Consider the following 24,897-nt stretch of genomic DNA (forward strand, 5'->3'; position numbering starts at 1 on the left):
CCAGCTGCGCGAATGTCCCGAGAGTCCAATAATGAAATAAACATGGGCGCCGATGGGTAATTTAATTCTACACATGTTTGACCACGTGTAGGTTCGCACCGACAACTAATGCCGATAAATTGACTATAAAGCGTATGGTGTATGGCGAAGTAAAGTGATGTCATCCAGTTCCGCTTTCGACGCGTGAATTGAAACGCGGTCATGCAACCGCGCGATTAGAATAACGTAACGTTTATACGTAACGATTATCGACGTATGATTGCTCACTCGTGTTTGAACTATTGATCTTCATCGTTCAAGCAAAGTGTAATTTTAATACAATAAGGCTACTTGATACATCTGATCTTAATAAAGCTGTAAAGCTTTCAGTAATCAATTCGAATATTTATGTTGCCGAGATATTTACTAATTTAATTCTTACAAAAGTAATCTGGGATGTGATCGATATAATAAATACTCCACTTTTCTCAAATATATCAGATTTATTTATAATTTTATCTTTCTGAAAATTATCAGTTTCAAATTTGACGTGCGTCTTCATGGCACAAGAAACCGCAAAATTGTCGTTGGATAGAAATATCCTTCGTGAAACGGAATGTCACATCTCCGCTCATGTTATACGACTAGACACGTGCCACGGCTGACGTTGCATATAGTATAAAGAGTGTCGTGTAACTTTTAAACGCTTACGTAGCACCTGACAAGTGACACCGATATCGTTAGCCTTTTGTAATCCTTCTATGACTTTAATGTAAACCGATAACTTCTGACATATTTCGTTAGCATCGATGCAAATTTATGAGCTTTCATCGACGCTGCACATAAGATAGTAAATGCAATTTTATAACGTGACATTATTAAAAATGTCTCTTATAAATTACAAGACGATTACAAATAATTTTATAAGTTTTTTACAGATATTTCGAAAAAAAGTGATATTATTTCACAAGCATTGTTTTACGAGAAAATCCGCTGAGATATAAAAGATGGTCACATATGCGCGCGATAAGCTTTTATTCGTGAAAGTATCTTTCATCTTTCCACCTTTTGTCTCTCGTACATGGAGATGGTTGCTTAATATCGAATAACGGCACCTCGGACAACGAGCATAGTTCGTATTCGTTCGCTATTCATATGCAGTGATCCATGTACACTTATCTAATGTAACAGTGCATAGCCCATTGGTGACGCCGATCAATGCAATCACGCTGCGGCGCTGGCTGTGTTTGCGAAACGCGCCGCGTCTATATAATCGCGTCTATACTTATCTGCGTATAATTATCCAGGTTGCCGTCTGTACCTCTCTCGTACAATGCAGATCTATTTATGTGTGTACGTGAGATGTTACGATTGGGAGAAACGTGAGATCCGCAACGATCCATGGTTCTCATGACACCATGGAAATTCTCGTTTAACGATAAGTAATCCGTTCGACGTCTCAAAGGCATTCTTAATTCACGACCTGGATTGCATTCGTTTCAGGAGATCTGTCCGAGACAAGCGCGTGTATATGAATTCAAGTAAGAGCCTGTTATGATCTTAGCTATGTGTACTAATTAACCATACATCTCTATAAAAAATATAAAAACTGAAATATTTCAATTAATGCAAATTAATATTGATCAATGTTTTGATTTTCAACTCCACATGTCAGCAAAATAATATGTATCACATAAACAAATAATATATCTTCACTTGACAAGTTGAGATAAATGATACGAGCTGAAAAATTCGTAGATATTTCCCCAAGTACCGTTTAAGAAAATTAAGAAAGAAAATGATGAATTACATGTCCTCGCATTTATCCGGAAACATTTCAGTGAGACGCGTCACCTGTCAAAGTTAGCTTCCGAAACATTCCAAGAGGTATACGCGAGAAATAGATCGACGTGGACGCTACTTTCCTGTAAAATGATTATTCTTTGTGCTTTTCGACCTGCCAATTCTATCGCTTATAATCGCGCCTCGATGCATCAGTTTCTTTATTCGTATGCATTTTTAGCGTTCGTTTCGGCGTTATTTGCATAAATTACGCAAATAAAGATTATATTGCGACAATTGCGACGAAAATATATCGACGGCGCGCAAATTAAACTGTAACCGAATTAACCGCAACCCGGCGCAGCGGGACCGGACGTTAAGATACTCAACTGAAATGTTGAGACATGTGGGGACTACAATGACCGCGGCGCGAGAGCGAGCAATTAATTCCGCTCGCAACAGAAGCGGCCGCCGCAAAAACAATTAATCCCGCTCTCTCGCACCGCAAGGCCCATTTGTGTGAAAAGAGAGACGTCCGAGGTATCAATAGAGCCATTAGAGAGGGCTGGTCGGAGGAGAAAAAGGGTGTCGTGCCTCTCCCGGTGGACAGAAACAATTTCAGCCATTTATCTACCGTTGGCCGCTGTGGCCGTTCCACGTGCAATTCGCGATTCTTTCCTTCCTCTGTGTGCGCTCGTATGTGCTCGTGTGTGCTGGGTGGATCTCGCTTTTCTTTATTTCTACGTTTTAACAAAATTGGCCGCCAACCAACTGGATGGCACGTAACCGCGCTTAGGAACGCGCCGATTATCGGCCGGACATGACTTATGATCACGGTCACGAACGCAAAAGTAAATTCGCTCGTGGATATCCGCAATGCGTGAATGTGTGGCGATATGTTGCGACGCGATGGCTCTCTCTGAGGTTTCCTCATAATCTTCCTCGCAATGTGCTACAGCTACACAAACGTTCGCCACATAAATTGCCAGACAAATTCGCTCGTATTCGATTCGGTAGCGTTTATATATTCTATATCGCTAATTCAATAACATGTATCTCCGTGTGCTGTTTATTTCATGTCATAATGGTTAAAGGAAACACGGTTTGCATTTACGATAAAATATTCAGTACGGTCGCGCGCGAATTGAAATATGTTTATATTTTAGCATTTAAGCTTTACGTGGGGGAGAGCGTAATTAAAATATGAAATTTCTTCCTGACTTTAATTATTGCGTTGGATATACAGGCATGAAATGCCGACGTATGAGAGAGGAGATGTTATCGTAATTAATACATCGCAAAGCCATGTAACAGATAGCACACGTGTGTAATGGATAGCGGTATGTATGCTATAGTTTATTATTCCATCTGCCTGTACGTTGCCTCGATACATTTGTTGTCAGGAGAAAATCCGATGAGCATTATACCCAGCAAAGTAGGAGCGTTTCCGTAATGCAGCAGCTGTAGTACTTAATGAGCATATCAGAGTTTAATTGAACGTTATGCACGCGTACGCAGACACACACGGGCATTTCAATTTATCAGCTAGCCTCTCTCGTACTTCTCGATGTGTGCGATCTTTTTTTTAGTTTTACTCCGTAATAAGTTCTTTCATGTATCGTCCGTTATCGAAAATACGAAGTAAATAACAGTACCACGCAGAAAGCACATAGATTGTGAAATAAATCATTGTGATTAACACACGATAGAGAGTCTCCTTGCTGTATTTTCTGAACATTAATCACGGCGAAGCTTTGAAATGAATAGCATTGTCGTATTATTGAACGACTTTTATAAAGAGAATTAAGCTCTTTACGTCAAAACTGAATAATGTACTTCCAAAGTCTCTTTGTTATAAAAATAAATGTGATGTTCCTATATTTTTCTAAAACATGTTTGCCCCTTTTAAATCAAATTGCTTATTTTACTTTTAACATAAAGATCGCTTTTAATTTATAATACTCAATTACGCACATATGTACACAAAATGATTACCTGACATGAATTCGTGTTGCCGTATTTTTCGTCATTCGCCATCAGCGATCGCGAACACCAAAAGCGTAAAAGTCGCAATAAATCACGCGGTTTGGAAATAACTGACCGATTAATTGAGCACAGTTGATTCCGGCGTAAATTCGGCGGGTTCGCATGACCTACACTTGTCTCGTGGTTTTATCGCGCGCGATATATGGATCGGTTGGGTCGCGAGATCGTTGCTCGTCGGAGAGCAACGTCGATAAAGCGGAATTGTCGGCCTGCCCGGAATGGGAAAAGGGGGCTCGATCGTTTCCAGAAAAAAAGAAGAAAGAAAAAAAACGGTCCATTACTTCGTCGATCCATGGCGGCGGATTCGTGCTTCTCGATCTTTTACGAGCTGCCAATTCCCTCTTACAACTACGTACGAACGTATACGACTTATTGCCAGTTTTGCAGACAGTGGTATAGTTTCACATATATTTCGACACAAATCTTTTCTGTAATTCTTTAATTTTTCTGGTATATATATTTTTATCTTACATTTTTATTACATAATTAAATATTATTTAATCTTCTTTTTATAATATTTGAATGATAATTGAGTGATGAAAAATCACACACATAATATATTTTAGAGTGTACAACGCTTTGTTACTTTAATGTGATGTAACATTGTAAATTTTTGAAATCTTTCCTTTCCTATAAATATAAAAAGTAACATGTAATAAAAGCATCATGCTCTTTTAAAATTTAATACAAAAACTTCAAACTCCATGAACCATTTGTCATTTCGCTGTTGCTTGTACAGTACGACCTAACAAGCGACAAGCATTTACTCTTACGCAACTCTTTAACGGTTCATAGAGGATGATGTCACCCCTGAAAAAGGCCTATGAAGTAAGTCAACCGTAGAGAATGGATTTCTGATAGGGACGTTGATGGATGGATTCGGAGTTGATGGCGTGTATTACATGACGGTTTCAGTTACACGATGGACACGAGCTTGAGTACGTGTGTACCTACGGCAATATAGGGGATTATTCCATTCCGAGCTTGTCTAATCACGAGAAACGTTGGCCGAATTTCATTATGTACGCGTTGTAACTTAAACGTCAGTTAAAGCGAGGTAGCTTTTAATTGAATTATCGGCTCTGCTACAAATAGGCTCACCTAATCATTCATACATGTATTTTGTATAACACGTGATCTAATTATAACGACTCTTTTATTTTCGACGAGTCCCTAGTTTTGCTTCTCACAAGCGAGGAGACCTATATATAATAAAGCAGACAATTTTTCAAATCGAGATTGAGATTCTCTTTCGTTTCCCACAGTGAATAATATACCACTGTGCCGTCCAATCCGATTCGAACGTTTCTTCAGCGATTCTTCTCTTCGTCGAGATTTTCGTTAATCACATCTACGTTCAATTCAATAATGACGGTTCCGGTTTCACTTTGACAGATTTTTTATTTAGCCCGAGCGACCGATATCCAAAACACACCCGTCGATACAATTGGAAAAATAACATTCGTTCGTCGTTCCCGCGACGTCGCCCTCGTTTTACGTTAATGAAGTTAAGCCGGACGTGACGCCGCTTCGCGCATGCTACACTTCTCGTTCGTCCTGAATTCACAAACCCCTGCGGCGATCTCTTATTTCATCGGGAAACGGGAACGGGATGGAAAAACGCGGCGAGGTCTTCCCGATTTAAAGTCGGCGAGATTTCATCAGTCGGACGGATTCGCGTCTGTCTCCCCGAGACGCGATCTCCGTAGACGGAGATGTATAAGGAGCCGGGAATTGGTTTACACTACTTGGCTACGAATGCCGAATGAACGTCGCCACTGACGGGAAAAAGGCCGCGGGGTATTGAGGTGAAAGGGAGAGAAAATCTCGCTGTTGCCTCCTTAAAATTCGTGGAGCGCGAAGAGAGAGAGGGTGTCTCTGCCTCCCCTCCTTCTTCCTTATTCACTTCTTCTCGCTAGCGAGGACCGCCACGGCAGGAGAAATTGCATTGACGCTGGAAAATCGTATTCGAGGCAGCAGCCTTATCATGGGAACAATAGCCCGAGATGCACTTCCGATTACATTCAATTACTTAACATCCGGCATCTTCTTACAGGATGCAATTCCTTTTCATACATTGGACGCATCGCTCGCATTGGCGCTTCAATGTCGTTTTGCTTCGTTTCATTAGCTTAACAAATGTCATTTAAAATTGAACGATTACAGAAAGGCATATATATATATATGTATAGTTGCACAGTAGCATATAATGGCCAACAAAAGTATGTACTCCGTTAATAAATTATTATGTAGAAGATAATAATATGTTATCATCAAGTAATTTATAAAATAATTAAAATGATAATAATAATACTCATTTCCAATATTGCATTCAAATATCATTTTAATTAAATGACATATAAAAAATAACAAAAATAATATATATTTAAATAAATGTATGTCATTTTTATCATTGCATTTACCTCGTCTTTTATTTTACGAAATAGCGAATGTTCATGAATAATGCAGAGAACCAGGGGAAATAGTCTGCATACTGCTAATGCGAAACGGAACGATATTGCAGCGTTCCACGTGTAAAATTACGGCAGGAAACTTGGCACGATTAAAATCGAATTAATCGCATTGATAGCTCGATGGAATGTCTATAAGACGACGGCCAAGTCAGACACTCTGTTTCTAAGTCGGCTAAGTCTCTTTTCATAAGACTCTCAAAAGGCGAGAGCGCATTCTTTCATACCACGTCAAAGTAAGTAGTGAGAAAAGGGAGTCTTCTTTATATCTTTGTGATAAAAGGAATTCGTGCCAACATGACCTAAAATATTTTTCTCTGGATGCTTTGGCCGGCGAGCTGACTCTTTTTTGCATTAGTCTCTTTTGTAACTGGCAGGTGATCCATCTCACATGATTGGTTGCTCGTCTCAAATAAACAATATGTTTTTTCGAGAAATTATAAATCTTCATTTACTTGTAGAGATTTTGACACTTTATGATTTCGACAATTTACAGATTGACAAAACTTAATATATGTATATATGTATCTTGTTAAAATGTGTCATAGTTTGTTTGATCATCTTTTTTCATACTCATATTCCTGATTCGAAAAAAGACGTTAAATTAATTTTATTTTATAGATTAAGATACAATAATGCATTATTCTTATTACCAAGTGATTAATAAGATTTTTGTAAGATTTTACTAATATAGTTAATAAGACTTAATTGAAATAATTAATTAGGACTTTCTAAGAAGAGCTAATTTTTTTAATTTTAACAAGATTCAAGTAATTTGCTAGAAGCAAAAATATTTTTCTTTATTTTAAACATGTCTTTTTATATAATTATTTTATATAATTATTATTTTACATTTTAATTCATAGATAATTTAAAAGTATGCGATAAATTTAATTTTGTAATCAATCGTTCATATTCTTGCAATCTATTCTTCTTGGTGCGATGTCTAATTTCTCCGCTATTAGAAATCGTAATTAAAAAGTCAAAATGCAAGCGATTCTCTCGTTTTATGCAAATTTATGCTGAAGGAGATCGAAAGCGTGAATTCTTTGAATTCGAGAGATCGCGCCTGCGAGAAATAAAGCATCGTTTGATATTCAGTCTGGAGGGCATAGAGTCCTTGAGATTTCATAAGCAATCTTAGCATACCTCTTTCTCATCTTAGCAATATCTTTCAATATCCTGTGGGATTCTCTTTATTGGTTTTAGCGATGCTAATGAAATTTGTGTATGAAGAGAGGAAGCGTATCTTGATATCTCTGACATTGACTTATCACTGGTTTCGTGATCTGTATGTACAATGTAATGCAATATTGGATACTGTATCCATGAAGAGATCATATGAGCAAAATTTATGGAAATAAAAAGTCATAAGAAACTTATAAGAAAATTAATGATAAATAGAGTAAGCAAACATTTTGTATAATCGTAATAAAAAAATTGTGTCGAATAAAAAAACTGCAAAGAAAACGATAATCTGTTATTTGGAGAATATTTTAAGAATGATTTTAAAAAATATTTAAAAGAAAAATTGAAAAATTAAAAGATTAAAAAAATATTTTCAAGATAATATAAACAATTTCTGTATTCACAATTGATTTCTGAAATGTTGCTCAATCATATATTAATATTAATATGTATATATGTTATAATAAGTTCATTAAATGGTAACAAAGTGGCCTGAATTCGGACAGCAGCGGTGAAATTTCTGGAAGTGAGCGAATAGCTTTGGGCAGTTTGTGTACTGTTTGTCAAGGCTCAACTGAAGCGTTCGATTTACCAAACAGATCGGCAGTATTCACGGTAGGTTAAGCTAACTGTAGAAACCACACGCGATTCCGTAGAGAATCAGCGGGAGAACTAATTAAAGCTGCGTCGCATCTCGAACTACGATTTGCACCTTGCTTCAACACAGTATTTCGTGTGTACGTCGTCGACAAGTGATATCCAATGAAGAATTTCCAATCGGAATATTTGTCCAGTTAAAATCTCAGAATAGTGAGCAAATATGTAATCACCATCAAAGTATCACCAGGTGAAACTATGATGAAACAGGTTGTATAAATTAATGAAATATAAATATAAAATACAATATGATATAATGCTAGATATGCTTTTTTCATATAAAACATACTTAATATAATATATTATTTTTAATTTTTGTACTTTGCAATATGCCATTCGGATAGTTTAAAAAAAAAATAAATATTGTTGCATAATTACGTTTTACTTCGCTCGATGATGAACAAATTAATTTCGCATTTATATCGAATATAAATTGATGATTGCACGTTATAACTGTTATAGCTTTGCAAAATTATTTGAATAGACGCATTTTACGTTTCATAATGATATAAAATCAGTTATATTGTATGTTATTCGAGTCTTTATCGCAACATAGAACATTGGCAAATACAATTTGCAGGATAGTAATTCGACATATGCAAAGTAATGTATTTTTTTTTAAATAAACGTGTGACATTATGTATATTGTCGCGGAACAAAAAGAAATCACATATACATAAATTTAACAAATTTTCATATTTATTGATATTCGAATCGGTGAATCCTCTATTGCAACAATTCAGATTTTATTATAATGCTACTAATGGACTGCTATGGACTATAATAATTTTTAACTCCGCAAGTTAAAATTATCGTAAATGATCATAGATGTCCGAATTGTTCGCGTTCTTGTCTTCCTGTAATTGTTGTTAAAGAGACACTGACGTATTACAGCTACTGGTTCTTATCGCACTTGCCCAAGATATGTTTCTACAAGCATAGCAGGTTTTTTTGAAGAAACTGCTCGTTATGTCAAAAGAATTGCATTCTTCTTTCCCATCCATCGCTTTTTAAGTGTTTCTAGACTTTTCTGTTCGCGGCAAATAGAAATGTAGTGCGTTCATTACTCTTCTCGTTAAGTGTTCTTCCTCGGTATTCGCGGTGAAGACGATATATTATTTCGACTGTTGTGCTCTGCTTTTGTGTACAATGGAGTAATCTAAGGTGCTCGTTAGTTGCCCATGACGACAATTCGCGAAGGAACACAGCCACACAATTCAGAATTAATATCTCGGCGAATGCACAAGATTATACAAACGTAACTGGTTTAATGCATAAATAGATGCAAACATTTGTTAACTTTTCCTTGCATATACATATATAATCATTACTATTCTTACAATTTGTCTCTTTGTTTTTTGTATTTGTCTCCGTCATCGATCGGTCGAGCCGTGATTCTAAGCGTTAGACGACATTCCTGCGAAGTTACAAGTTTCGGCGAGATGTAATGCCGTATTCTCGCACGTCGGGAAAATATGAGATTTATGCCACACACATTTCACTTAAGTGGCTACTGATTGATCGAATTACGCATACCGTAAATTCCTCAAAACTATGCGGATAATCCGCGGTTTCGCAGAAACTTGCTTTCGCGCTTCGCCGCAACTTCGGCCGGGAAGTTACTTCCTCGTGATGCGCGTTCGCGCACGGGAGATCGTCCAACCTCCGCACTCCGGAAAATCGAATGTTCTGCAGCGGTGTATTTATGTGGGTCGAGGCGTTGAAAACGGCTACGATGTAATGGAAAAGTGGCGAGATGGTTGTTTTGATGTTAGATCCGAGAAGTTACCTCCCAAATCTGAACAAATGTTCCACGCTCTCTGGACGAATTTAATTAAATACGTATTCGCAATTTATTTTATACAAGATTTTATTATAACATAAATTGTATGTGTTTATACTATGATAATAATCATTACTTTTTTAAATGAATTCGATGTATTATCACTAATAATACTGTTAGCCAGCAAGCACATATATGTCAAATCAATTTAAAAAAATAGACAAGCTTGACAAATATTATCACTGATAAGTAGTGATTTTAACTATAAGTATAGCACTGAAAGAAATGAAATCTCACTGAGAAAACCTAATTAGTAATACTGATTTTTCAATGTAATCTTACTGCTATATAATTATTTAATTAAATACTGTCGAATATATTTTTATACAAAATATAAGCGAAATACGAGAATTGTTTTAAATGGTGAGCAATAAATTTTATATCAAAATATTGTAACAAAAACTACAGCCATATGTTTTTTTAAGCTTATACATATATTGATCTTCAGTAAACATTATAAGAAAAGTATAAATATTTTCATTGAAATCAATAAAATACTGAATGATTGTCCATGAAATCTTATCACTGTTTCAATCAGTGATATTTTCACTGATTCAATTTAAAAGAATATATTAAATGTAACATAAAAATATCTAAAGTAAGTTCTTGAATGCTGAAGCGATATAATAAAAAAATGACAAAATAAGCATCGATGATTGTTAAATTCGAGAAGTTCCTCGAAAATTTAAATAAAATATTTAGTATTTTCAAATGCGAATTTAATTAAATACTGTCGAATATATTTTTATACAAAATATAAGCGAAATATGAAAATTGTTAAATGGTAAGCAATAAAGCTATTTTATTACAGTATATCAAAATATTGTAACAAAAACTATAACTATATGTTTTTTTAAACTTATATATTGATTTTACCTCTTCATATTCCATCATCGCGGTCGCTGTCTCCTGACAAAATGTATCTCGGTCGACTTAAATAATAAATGCGACCGTGTCCTGAGAATGCGAGGTCGACGCACACTTGCGACTAGCTTGTGCTGGCGCACAATTGTAGCGTTGCATCAACGGCCAAGAATATGAGATCCCGGACCTTTCGCGTAAAATACGATGCATCCTATCGTAGCGACGTCTCAACAAAATGGAACCTGAGCAAGGATTTTCAAGACTTACTCCACTACAATAGATACGTATTGTAAATATATATACAAAGCTGGAACATTATAAGTTTTAGCGATGTTTACACGAATAAATATTTATATTGTTTTGCGTTTTGTTACCTTATCAATTCATCTTGACAAGGTAACTCCAAATGTTAAGATATAACCACAGCGTTAAGTTTCTTAATCGACATCGTTATACCTCGACCCAATTTTGAGATTCACCCCCTCACGATCATTCTGTTTACTCGGAGATGCTTACATAAATCTGTCATTGTTTCCACCCCATGCAGACGCGAATAGGATTAATTTTCCTATTACAGCCGCTATTGAACCATTTATGTATCCCAGCTCGCGCTATATTCCTAGGGAATGTTTTAGGGTATAAGTAATCAGTGTCGCGCGCGATAACTCGAATCTCGAGTACACACCGGTATTGTGTGTACCGAGAAAAGCGTAGCGTAGCTTCGCTCGCGAGGATGCATTACCGGAGATTATGGCGCCGCGGATACTAAATCTCTCAAACCGCTCGCTAACGAGAATCGTGATTTACGCGACGCTGACAGTTTTCGTCTCCTCCCCTTCCTTCTCTTCGATCTTACACGTTCATTCTCTGGCCGCACGTTATCTGGCTGTCGCGGCAACGGACAAGGTTCGAGCAAGTGCATTCTCGCAGCCCAGCGAAAGGATAACAAAAGTCATCTTGCCGTTACCGGGAAACTCATCGTACAAAGCCAAAACGTGTCGTGAATTCGAGAGAGCGAGGGAAAGCATGAAAAACGGCGGAAAGTCCGCGAACGGCGATGAAGGAGAAAAAGAGAGAGAGAGAGAGAGAGAGAGACCAATGAAGTTAAAAAGTCACGTCAATCGCCCCGGGAAATCGTAGGATTTGTCGGACCAGAGGTCCGACTGCGGCTCCGCGCGCGAGTCGAGCGAAGGGACAATTGGGAGAGATTGGAGACAATTTCGAAGTTCCAGAGAGATGAAGCTTACCGCTCCTCCACCCCGTTGCCCTTCCTCGGTCAATTCCTGAGTTACCGCGTCCTCGGGGAACACACGACAATTACACGAACCATCTTGCTCCGGCAATCAACACTTTCGCGACCTCTCGGAACGCGTTCACGACGTGCGATGCATCGGAATATGCATCCGCAAGATGAAGGATTCGGATAACAAAGGGATATATGTGATTATATCCAGGCGTATCGTGAAGAGATACTAATATAACATTCTTTTTTCTGGAAGGAAATATGATTTAAAAAAAATTGGAGCATTTATTTCCTTATTGAAGCATTAATTCTCTATTAAATTGCCTGCTAATGTTCATTGTAGGAAATTTCATCGTGGAAACGTGTGATTTCTTTCCTTTAATGAGTCTCCTCTCCATCATATTAATTTAAGGGTTCAGAAATTCTCCTGTATTAATTATTTTAAATAAACTCTATAGACACATATTAATATATATGTATAATATTATACATTCTGAGAAAATTTTTACACTGCTTTTTAAATAATTAATAATTATTGTTAAAAAGAAAGAGGTAAATTCGTAAAATGCATCTTCAACGGGAGGATAAATCAGAAGACCAAAAACACTCGACGCGAGTAATCCTATTGTAACACGCGATAAACTTCCCAAAACTGTGACATTTACGAGAAGCTATATGTCATGGTCGAGTTTTAACAACAAACTGAAGATAACAGCACGACTCGGTACTCGGTGGAACAACAGTTTAACGAGTTATGAGTGCAGTTTGCTTCGACTAATCAACTAATCATTTCGCAAAATGTACCCTGTCGGTTAATTAACGGCCGGATGAAGGTAACCGGAACAGGGGAAGGAAGAACCTCGCGAGGGATGTACCATTAATCCATGCTAACTCTCAGACCGACCTAAATTAGGTCAATGTACACTTTCTGTTGACCTATCTTTCCATAGGGTGCGGCTGTAAATCGGTGGGATGTCTAATAATTCCTCGCGTAATTGTGTCATAGATTTAGGATAAAATTTCAGTAGGCCTAATTCCACTTTGTCGAAAGATATAATGAAAAAGATCGAATTAAACCGAACATTTTTCATGCCGTTAAATGACGTATCGTTCTCGAAGAGACACCGTCGAGGAACGAGCTCTTTTTATTCGCATTTTGCGGAGAATCTGATAACCGCTTTGACGCGCGTGGCACTATGATACGATCCCGTCTTACGGTATTTTTTACGGTATTTTTATGCGCGCGGTACCGTTGCAATTTAATACCTGTCATGAACGCCGCATGAAGCCAGGAAAGATTTTAATTACGAGATAAATTATAACAACGAAACCTTGTTCCCTCATGGCGATACTCTTTTACGTTGCTTCCTTTTCAAAGGATGCTATTCGCAGACGCTTGGATATTTTATTTCGTGAATTGTAATTAATTCCAGCTCGCTTTCCTTCAGATATCTTAGCATTAGATTACTTTTATATACTGACTGCCGTTTGAGAATATATTTTTATGCATAAAATATATTTTTATAACGCAGTATTAAATAAATTAACAGAGGTACAAGATAAACTTCAAAGAAAATCTGAAATTATCTTCATTTTTTGTATACAGCACTCTCAAACTTCTATAATATATAAAAGAAGCCTGTAATAATATTAATTTTTCAACTGTTTTAACTTTTTTAATTATAAATGACTTTTTTATAATTAATGATGTAATTTCATATAAGCAATAATAATCGTCAAAGCCATGTAAATGTTCTCAGGATTAATCTAATCATTAAATGATATTATTAAATGTCATTTATCAGCCAAGTTTTAAACGAATCATTTATACGCTCACAAAACACAATGAAAAATATAATTTTTTAATTAATATATTATTTGCATTGAAACTAAAATTACAATAAATAAATATACTATATAAGCATATGCAAATATTATAAAATAATACTTTTTTGAAACAAGATGTAAATAGAATAAAATGTAAAATATAATAATTTTTATATTATTATATTACACAATATAAATCAGCTGTTATTGATCAATAAACGGAAAGTGTATCTCTATAGAAATAAACATAGAAAGTGGGACTCGGAATTGGAACATTCTCCCTCCTTGATGTAATAAGCTTCGAGCAATGACCCAGTTTTGCGGCAAAATTTCCGAAATATCTTAATACGTGTTTACATACGAGGTCGCGTCCCTGACACAGGCCGGCAGGCTCTACCGTGACTACTTAGCACGGCCGACGAATTTCGCCGGTGGACTATCAGGAGATTAGCGCAACCGTGAACCTGAATCTCGTAATGGGCTAATATCAGCTTGTACGGACTATGCAAATGAAATATCGGCGTAGGGACCCGGCTCGATGTTCCAGCTCGAGGAAATTTCCTGTCGCGGACGCTCACACGAGAGGGTGTACGAGAGAGTAGCGGGAAGCCGGTGAAGGGCGAAGCGAACGGAAAGGGATTAACATTGCGGCCATCTTTGGGACCGGTCCAATGACCCGGCAGAACCGCCGTTGGGATTAATCAGGATTGATTTAGGCAGGGCGAGTGCAATCTGAGAGAGAAAGAGAAGGAGAGGCGCGATGATTCATATCGCACGCTTGAAGAAGCCTGACCGCACATGGAATATTAATTCTCTTGCATCCGTGTCGGTTGGTTTCGATTTTCTGTCTCTCTTCCCTTACCCTCCCGTTGACTTGTACTTCACGAACAATATCTATTCGACATCCGATACTCTCCTTTTTCCGTTATGTTTTTCCCAACTCGGATATGTAGGAAAACTTTCCTGAGAAATGTAAAGCAAACTAGACGGCGTAACTTTCAAAGAAGCATCGTAGTTGTCTTGAAAAATGTCATCTTTTCTGCAAAAATGTCAAATTATCATTAACAAATTTATGGGGAAAACGCATGGGGGAAGCGCAAGAATTTATGTATTATTATATATCATATGTATACATTATGTTACATTTATTACATTATATTACGATATATTTATTTCATGATAAAAGCGTAAATTGAAACTTTTCGAAAGAAAATGCAAGTCAAATTAATATAAAGCTTGTAAACAAGAGGGAAAGGCACATCTAGTACTTTTATCACCTTCCAATTATACATTATGGCTCTCTGATTAAACGATCTTTCGTATCGGGCAAGTGAAATCAGTCAGCCGTATTTAATGCCAATTGTACGGCGAGAACATTACTCTCTGTCCCTATAAATGCGTGTTCCGTGCCTCATGGGGTTCAGACGAATCGCCGCACCGCGGAATCGTTTTGGTCATCGATCGACAATAATTTCCTGCAGAATCGGGGCGTTAATTCGAAATCACTGTCCGCAAGACGAGGATTTCCGTGATCCGATTTGTGTTATCTCTCCTCGAAGTTTCCTCCACGGAATTTAGCGTACCGGCTAACCTTCGATTGTCCCTCGATTTACGGTAATTACCCGCGTGCTGGATGATGGTCATTCGTTATCGCATACGTCGAATACGTACATTATTCATTGGATATCGGCTATTAAGCTTATGTATGTTACGAACTATGTGCGAACAAATATTTAACGAAGTATTATAGATATGTATACTTTCTCATGCAAAAATAAGTTTTATATTAACAGTCGAATACGATTCGCGAATTTTCATGAAAAGAAATGCCAAGAATTCTTGAATTCTTTATATATGTTTCTCTCTCTAAAATTTAATTTTCTAGGTTAAATGAATGGTTAAGGGAGACTAAACCTTAAAGAGATTAAACCTTAATGTATACACTTATGAAGAAATAATGGAAATAACACACTTGAATTATTCAAATTTGATACATAATTGATGATAATTTGAAATTTTCTCTACAGTAACATGTGTGTAAATATAGAAGAAATATATTTTATTATTAATTGTGATTTATATAAAGTATATATAAGTATACATAAAGTATACATAAATTTGTAAAAAGCTTGCGGTCAAAATGAGAAGCAATGATAATTCTGTTTTTCTCATTTGTCGTATAACGAAAGAGTCAAAATTTTTTATAGTTATAGCCATAATAATTTGTTATTATCTACTTTAGCAAATTCTATCAGACCATAACCGGGTTTGGATTTCCTGCGCAAGCACAGAATCTATCTCGCAGGCGACAGAGAGAGAGAGAGAGAGAGAGAGAGAGAGAGAGAGAAAGAGAGAGAACTTTTCATGTGTTGCGAAACTTACACGAGTCGTAATTCTAAACTTTTCGCGCCACTAGAGACAGCGAGAAACGCAGTGGAAACAGATATTTTGGCTAGTAACTTACGTCGTATCATTTTTTCTCGGTATCGCATTACAGCGTTAATCGATCGTTGATATTAGTGTTTTTATATTACATATATAAAGGAAAAAAAACAGTATGACAAGGATTAAAGTGAAAAGTCATCACGAGCGATTTCTGGATATTTATAATTTTATATTATTTATTGATGATCGCATATTGGATATATTTTACAGATTGTACCTTCAGAAAAATACAGTAATATATAAATATAAATATAAACATAATATTTTACAAATATTTTTATAGAATGGAAAATGATAAAAATGATAATTAATAGTATCTATCAATGAATTTTACAATTTTCTTTTCTTTGAAAATTGTTATTTTTGTAAATGTTTTAATATAAAATCGCATTTAAAACAATTTTGTATGGTTTCCTGGTTGATTATGTACTGCCAATTATCGATTCCCGTTTCAATAACACTTATGTAAGTTTATTATATCTAAACAATGAGTCTGAACAATGAGAATTTTCCTTGCCGGGCGTATTATACACCGTTTTACTCTATATTTATTTTGTAAAATTTTAAAATTTCGCTTTTTTATAATTTTATGTAACAAAAATTTTTAGCCTTATATTTTTTTGCTGCAGCTTAATGACCATGTGCTACGCTTTTCGTGCATGAATAGAGTACGCCGTGTGCATAATGAAAAATATGCAACTATTTTCCGATTGTCTCCGGCCTTGTCATTATTGGAACGTAAACCTTATTACGATCAACTTACATTGTGATATACATAATTTGATTCTGGTAGTTTTTCGAGATACCTGCACTGTAATGGATGCGTATAAAGTGTTCTGCAAACTGCAATTTTAATTTTAATAATAATTCCTTTGATCAAAGTCAAGTTTCTTCAATTAAACTACACTAGTTGAAAAATGTTAGAGAATAAAATTGCTTATGGTAAAATTTTTTCCTAATAATTCTCAACTAGTGTATATTAATTATAATCTATATGTTATATTGTATAATTTACCGTAAAACTGTAATAACGAATAGGTCATATTTATTATTCTTCCCAGATAATACTGAGACGAATGAACGCAGATAAATTTGCGAAAAAATTAAATGACATGATTGTAAAATCACTCTCTTTTTCATGAATTTTTTACATGAATTTTTTAGTTTATACAAATTTCCTAAAAATTATGACATTTCTAAAGCTGTCTTAATTTGAAATTTTGATAAAATTGAACGTAGAATCGTTTCGAACTCGATAATAATCGAATGAAAAGTTCGAGAATTTTGTTTGCAAAGTATTGCTGGCAAATATTTTTTTTCACGAACTCTGCCGAGATTAAAATGAAATTTTTAATCAAACCAACAGCACGGGTTTATGGACGAGATATCTATCTCGCAGATTTTACAAAAATTCGTTTGTCGTCTGCCTAAAACAATTTGAATGGTAGCAGTGACAATTTCGTCGGATTTTTGCCGCAGCTTGATGTCTTATAAATGATCCATTTAGCCAATAATTAAATTAATAACTAATCGTTATTTTCATCTCTACGCTGTTCCTCTTCCATCCTTTCTCTTTTTTCATCGAGAACTGAGCATATAAGTCATATGATTCCTTATTATTCTTTTACCTTATTATTTTTTTACTGAAATGAAAGTGGAAGGTCATGAAACGGAGATAGTTTGTTAGACAATACAAATAATCTATAGCGATATATATAGTTTTTAATTATTTAATTATATATTTAATTATATATTATTTAATTTTATACTTTGAGATTTTCATTCTATCTCCATAGATTGTTTTCACGTAATGAGGTACTTTAAATAAGGTACCAAGATGCTTTCTGTAATTAAGAAACAGATTTGTAATATTCGTTCTGGAAACAAATCTATATGGACCTTAATTGAATACGAATTTTCGATTCGATAATGCTAATTTTATGAAATTATTACGCGAAAATTCTCCTCAATTCCGTAAAATGTTTATGTTTAATTAACGGAATATAATGAAACTGGCTTTCATATAGTGAGGGTGAATGCACACCATCTGCGCCGGCATCCTCCTGCGTTGTATTAACGCGCAAAAGTTCGTAATTAACATTTCCGTGTAATAGCCTGGCAATCGAAGAGTATTCCTACGATTTCTATCGTTCATTCGATTCATTCGCCCATTCACTTGGCGTGCTTTTTACACGGAAGTTGAAAGCAAGGCCGTCGGCGACGATTGGGTCGATCGATCGAATCGAGTCGTATCAGGTGAAACGATTAAACTTTTACTGCTAATTAATCGGAGCCTAGTAACGTAATTCGCCGCGAATGGAGGAGAGAATCCCAATGCCGAGCCGTAAATAACTTTCGTGAAGAGACAGAACATACAAAGGGATGCGAGAATTCTATATCGTCACGACCTCTTTTTGCAAGCGGCTGCCTTTTTTTATGGTCTCTTTGCGGCTCTTTTTTATTCCCATCATCATTCGAGGACAGTGATACTCTCGGCGCCGTGAATTCGGACGCCATGCACGAGAAAAAGAAAAAGGATTTCTTTGTGATCTCGGTCGATTATTCTCTCTCGGCATCTCTGCGAGATGATGATGATGACAGTCCGGCGCCGAAGTTATCGACACTCGGGATTGTGAAAACTCCGTCTTGAATCTTGGACAATTTGTATATGTCGTTTACTTCGATTGTGTTGCTCACGAAAAGAATGACGTGGGGAAGCGTGGTTCGAATAAGTTTATACATAAAACTGCGCCACGGTTTTGCCTCTACTCTTATTCCCAAAATGCGAATCCACAAATGGCGAAAGATTTGTCAAAATGTTGGCACACTATATTCGTATACTTATATACACACGCACGCACGCGCGCGCACGCACGCACACACACACACACACACACGTACATTGGTTTGTAGTTTGTTATCTCCGTGCTTTCAGATTTTGAATATATACAAAGAGATCATTTAATCAAATTGTTAATCACATATATTTTGCCAAACTGAGATAATTATCTCTTTGTGTACAGAGATCCCGAAATAATATGTTTCATAAAATGTACATCATCTGATAAACAGCAATTCTATTAATTTTGTGAAATTCTGGAAAGAGAATAGATTATACATATATATTGTATTCTGTTGACTGCTACATTAATAATTTGGTATGATGGATATCAATTTCAAAATTTAATAAAAAATACCAACGTGTCTGTCTAATAATATTAATTGAACAATGTATAATTATATAACATAGTATTATGTGGCGTCGGTTTCGTTTGTTTTAATGATTATCGCGATCACTTGTTGGAAATATTGAAGATTAAATCTAATATTAAATTTCCATTACTTTAATAACCACATTTAAATCAGATGTAAAAATGAAAGAGAGAAAAAGAGAGAGAGAGAGAGAGAGAGAGAGAGAGAGCTAGAGAGAGAGATTGTATCAAGAAATGTAAGGAAGATAATGTTTAATAGATACTTTATCATGGAGGGACATTTTTATTGTAATAACGGCGGCGAAGTGCACGGTTATCGTTGAATAACAAAGAGAGTTACAATTTCGCGACAATCCTATAGAATTATGCGATTGAGATAGATAGATAGAAATTTTTCCCTTGCACCTTCCTTTGTTCAAGGCAAGGACCTTATAATGTCCCAAAAAATGATTTATGATTTTCTCTCTCATGTTTACTTAGATTTCCAATTTTTCCAACTACCGTTGCACTCCGTTTTCCCTCGCGCATCTACAACTTGCATTTTATCCGCATCTTTACGACGCGGATTCGCGCTGATGTATAAATTCTTAAACAACGCAGTCGGATACACTCGCGGCGATATCTTTCGTTTTCTTGGAGATTCACTGCAACCGATAAGTTTCTCGCAATAGCCGGTTTGTGTTCAGTTTCGAGAGCAAGTTTATAGAAAAAATATTTCGAATATTTGCATCTGTCTTCCAGTTTATGAAGCTATTTTTATTATAAAACTGTATGAGACAAATATTCTCTTTAATCCTTTAATTCTGTGTTTTCCTATTCTTTTACGCAATATATACTCAAAACTATTTATCTTGCATTAGTATGTTTATTTAGCCTTCTTGAGATATTTATGCTTTACATTATTTCACGCTTTACATTATTTTACGCTTTACATTATTTTCCTATTTTATTTGACGACTAATCTTTCATTAGATATTTAAATTGTAAATCTTTAATGACACTGAGATATTAGTGCATTGAGTGCCGTCAGCGTTCACTTTACACGCGCCATTCGCGATGCAATGTGTTTGTAATACTTGAGCGGACGAGCAATCGATGCCGGGATGAAAATACATTGAAACTGTTGCCTGTTGGCATTTTGTTGCAAAACTGTTTACGTTTGCTGCTTGTTTAGATAGGGCGTCGTACACAAGCTCGATCGACCGGTGGAAACGAAAAATACGATTTTACGCGCAAGCAGTAGCTAACTAGACACGTAACATTGCGTATTTCTATTAGATACTTGTCGATACGTTAAAATGAGGAAGGCTCTCTCTTTCGTCTATTATATATTATGCATTTATGTGTGTATATACACATACATATAACTTATATATATACATATATATATATTTTTTTTGCTTGCAGCATTGTCTATCGCCCATGGGTGCGGTAAAGCAATTTTATGAGTCGATGAGGGTTCGCACCACCCCCACAAAGAGCATACGTCGGATAACGGCGATAAAGTGTAAATTATGAAGCTATCTTTAACGACGATAAATGTTTGATCAAATGGTATTTTTGGTCCGCGTGAAAATGCGCGAAATGCCGCGAAATAACCGCGTTAGCGGTTGAACATACATATGGCAGTATAGCCACACCATGTAAATCATGACATTACTTTACTGAAATAATTGCGGTAAATTTTAAAATTTAATTTAATATCGTATAAATGAATTATGTTAAATGACTTGTGATTAGTATTATCAAGATTTGTCTGTTGATCTTTATGTACAGTAAGGAGAATTTTACGTAAGCTCTTATGTAAAAAAATACATACATAGAATCTTTATATTTTTTATCATAGCATGATATTTTAAAAACTAAAGTGAATTCTAAATAAATTTCTATGATAAATTTAATAAAGAGATCGCCCCCCCCCCCCCCCTACATGCCATAATGCTCTTCGTTATCCGTTCTGCGTCGCATGCGCCGAATATCGATTAAGAGATATCTGCATCGCCTCAAAATGCTTTATTCTCGAAAATTTTTTCAAGCAACATCGAAATTCATTTTCGATGGATATTTATTTTGAGAACGACGCCGTGAGAGAACAAACGTTCGATGAGAACAAACTTCCTGAAGTCTTTCCGAGTGTCTGCTTTCCCTGTTATTCGGCCATTATAAATCCACTCGGAATGTAGTCGCTTCTTGAAGGATATTTCATCTTTCTGCTGTAAAACTAGAGAATTGAAAGTCGATTATCTTCATAACTTTATTTCCTTATAATTCGATGAGGGCACATAAGATTCTTATATAGTTATACTTGATTTGTCGCATTTTCATAGTTTTATGAAAAAGATAACAATAATTTCATGATAGAGTTTACATATTTACTAATAGCTATATATAAATGATTTATAATAAAAAAGCTTTGTTAATTTGTGATTAAAATATTTACTACACAGGTTTATATTCACACACATATACACATATGTATATATCTTTTAATCACTACATATGGGATATAATTATCTTTTAAGCGGATTATATATTGTTTGAACGGTAATTTGGAATCATGATTACCTTTTTTGTTGTTATTTATTACAATGTAATTCTACATTATCGAATCAAAAGCGGAAATGCGATCGAAACGCGTTTATGCCATCGATAATCTTATTCGAGCTACTAAGCTATTGATTCGTTAATCTCTTCTTCGAACGTAACCCTATAACCTATAGAGTACTTTAGAGGGGTTAATAGCAAGAATGTAAATTTAATATAATTTCAGTTTTATCTAAACGGCTTCAGCTGCTATCTGCTACCAAATGGCCAGAACCCGAATACCCATATGACACTCGATGGACTAAAATGCAGCTTCGAAGGTGCACTCGGTTCTATCTCCGCCAACGATTATGCGTGGTAAAGAAAATTCTTTCTTTCAGGCCTTGAAAGGATAAAATGACTCACAAGCGTATAATAATACGTATAATAAGACTTATATAATTTTAAGGAAATCGTGAGAAATTTTTCCAAGAGAGATATTTGGTTTAAACTATTTATTTAAATTAATTTAAATTTTACATATATTGTATATACATCTTATTTCATTTTAATTGAGACAAAAATTATTAGATTAAAAAATAGCTAAAAGTTTCTCATTTTTATCATTATTATTTAAGCATAAATAATATCTCTCTTTAAATTAATATAATTGTTATATTATGTATGTATTTTTTCAAGATAAAATATATATTTTTCAAGATAAAATAAATTACTAGAATATATAAATTATTGTTTGCATTACATAAAAATATCAAAAATAAATTAAACATTTTTTATACATTATTATTACATAAAAATATTAAAAATATCAAAAAATATTTAAAAAATATTTTATAAAGAATATATTTTGATATAAAACTCACATTAAAGATAATTTTGCATTATATTATATTCACAAATATGCAAATATTTGGAGATCAGGAAAAGTATTTGGATGATAAGAATGACTTTACTCCACAGGTCGGGTCTGGTGGATTTATAATAGGTGCCGACTGAGAAGGAAGGGGTAGGCTCTTAAATAGGATCTACGGACCTCACTATCTCTGCTGACGATTACGTATCCGGGGATTGAGATTCTTTTATCCTTAAGCTGGTAAAGAAGAATGCACTCCCTTCTTTCCCACGAAGACTGATCGCAAAGACTCAGAGATTTCGCGGCCGATCTTGGTTTTTAAGTACAAAACTTTTCGCACGACGTTAGCGCGGAATAAAAAGAAAAAGAAAAGCAGATCGAGTTTCAACAGGATGATGGAAATTATCGTTCTTTTCTTATTCGTCCAATTTCTAGTGGAATCGTTTTACGGTGACTGACTTTGGAGCGTCTAAGAAATTATCGTTCGAATATGAAACTCCGTCGACGATTTAAGCCGAGAGATCTATGCATGTATGTATGTGAGTAAAACGAAATGTATATATACAACAGAGGTTGTACAATAGGAGTGAATATTTATGTCGAGTAATGGAAATGACGTAAATGCAAACAGATTGTATTTGCAATTATAATTGAGATATTCCTTATAATTGAGATATTTCTTAAGGACATTAAAAAAATTTTTTATCTTATAGTATATAATCTAGATTACAAAGTGATTTCGAACAGTAATTATAATAAAATACGTGCGATTATTAATTCCACATTGATATAACATTATACAGGGTGTTCCCGGGTTAAATGGCCAAACTTAAAATATAAATTTGGGACCTCAAAACAAGCAAAAATTTCCTCTGGAAGTTTACTCGCAAACGCTTCGTTCAAGAGATATCGACTTGTTAAATTACAGAACCATAGGAATGAATAATACCGAAATATTTCTGTTTTGTCTTTGTTTTGAAGATTGAAGGTCATTCATAGGCTTCTGTTTTTACGGAGGATAGTACAGGCGTGCGAAGAAATTACAGATGTACAGTGTCAGTCATCCACTCGTTCTGTGATCGATAGGTGCAATGCTTGTCTCCAAGCTGGAGACTATCATTTTGAACAAAATATTTAATAATTATAAATTTTGGTTACTGTAAAGCAATAAAAAAAGCAATAAAAAAGATAAACCTAGATTATTTCGATATTATTCATTCCTATGGTTCTATAACTTAACAAGTCGATATCTCTTGAACGAAGCGTTTGCGAGTAAACTTCCAGAGGAAATTTTTGCTTGTTTTGAGGTCCCAAATTTATATTTTAAGTTTGGCCATTTAACCCGGGAACACCCTGTATATACGAAACATTATTATTTAATGAGATCAAATTGTAGATTGTGTACATACGACAAATACATGCATATATTCTATTTATTTTATCAAAGTTTAAAGGAGCAGATATAATTTGTTGAAAATGATTAAAATATCAAAATTTTTTTCATATTTTAAGAGAAAAATAGATAATTTCTTGAATATTTCTTGAATATTTTGAGATAAATAAGAGGAACTTTGAAAAACCATCAAAAATCGTATTCTTTTACTTTTAAATATTTCTTTATAAACTATTGTTTCTTTATAAATCACTGTTTTTCCAATTATCTTTTTTTAAATTTATTTCGAAAAAATATAAACTATAGTTTTGTTGTTTAATTTAAATAAATTGTAATTTCATTAAAAGATTAAAAGGATCAAAATTGCCAAAATAATTAACTTGATTATCTTAAAAGTTGTTAAATCATAATTAAAATTCAAAAGTTTCAAGAGTTTATTCAACAAAAAACATCGCTCAAAATCATATGAGCTAAATCATGAGGAGGAAAGTGGAAAAAGTACTCGAATATGTTAATAAAATATTGAAAGAAAAAAAATATACGGATAGGC

The 24,897-nt window shown here is 34.8% G+C and overlaps 1 protein-coding gene and 1 long non-coding RNA gene across 5 annotated transcripts in view; one reads left to right on the forward strand and one right to left on the reverse strand.

Annotated features, from left to right (window-relative positions):
* LOC145977149 (uncharacterized) lies at positions 1 to 24,658 on the forward strand. The gene is made up of 3 exons (XR_014440441.1): positions 1 to 56; positions 22,328 to 22,458; positions 23,062 to 24,658. It is a non-coding gene; the product is annotated as an uncharacterized LOC145977149 (long non-coding RNA).
* Positions 1 to 24,897, reverse strand: part of LOC145976753 (glutamate receptor ionotropic, kainate 2) — a 149,047-nt gene that overhangs the window by 92,411 nt on the left and 31,739 nt on the right. The gene's annotated exons all lie outside the window — the stretch shown is intronic.

This window comes from Camponotus vicinus, unplaced genomic scaffold (assembly GCF_025532165.1).
Source record: "Camponotus vicinus isolate PSW18456_S1 unplaced genomic scaffold, iyCamVici1.0 SCAF_9, whole genome shotgun sequence".
Lineage (NCBI taxonomy): Eukaryota > Metazoa > Arthropoda > Insecta > Hymenoptera > Formicidae > Camponotus > Camponotus vicinus.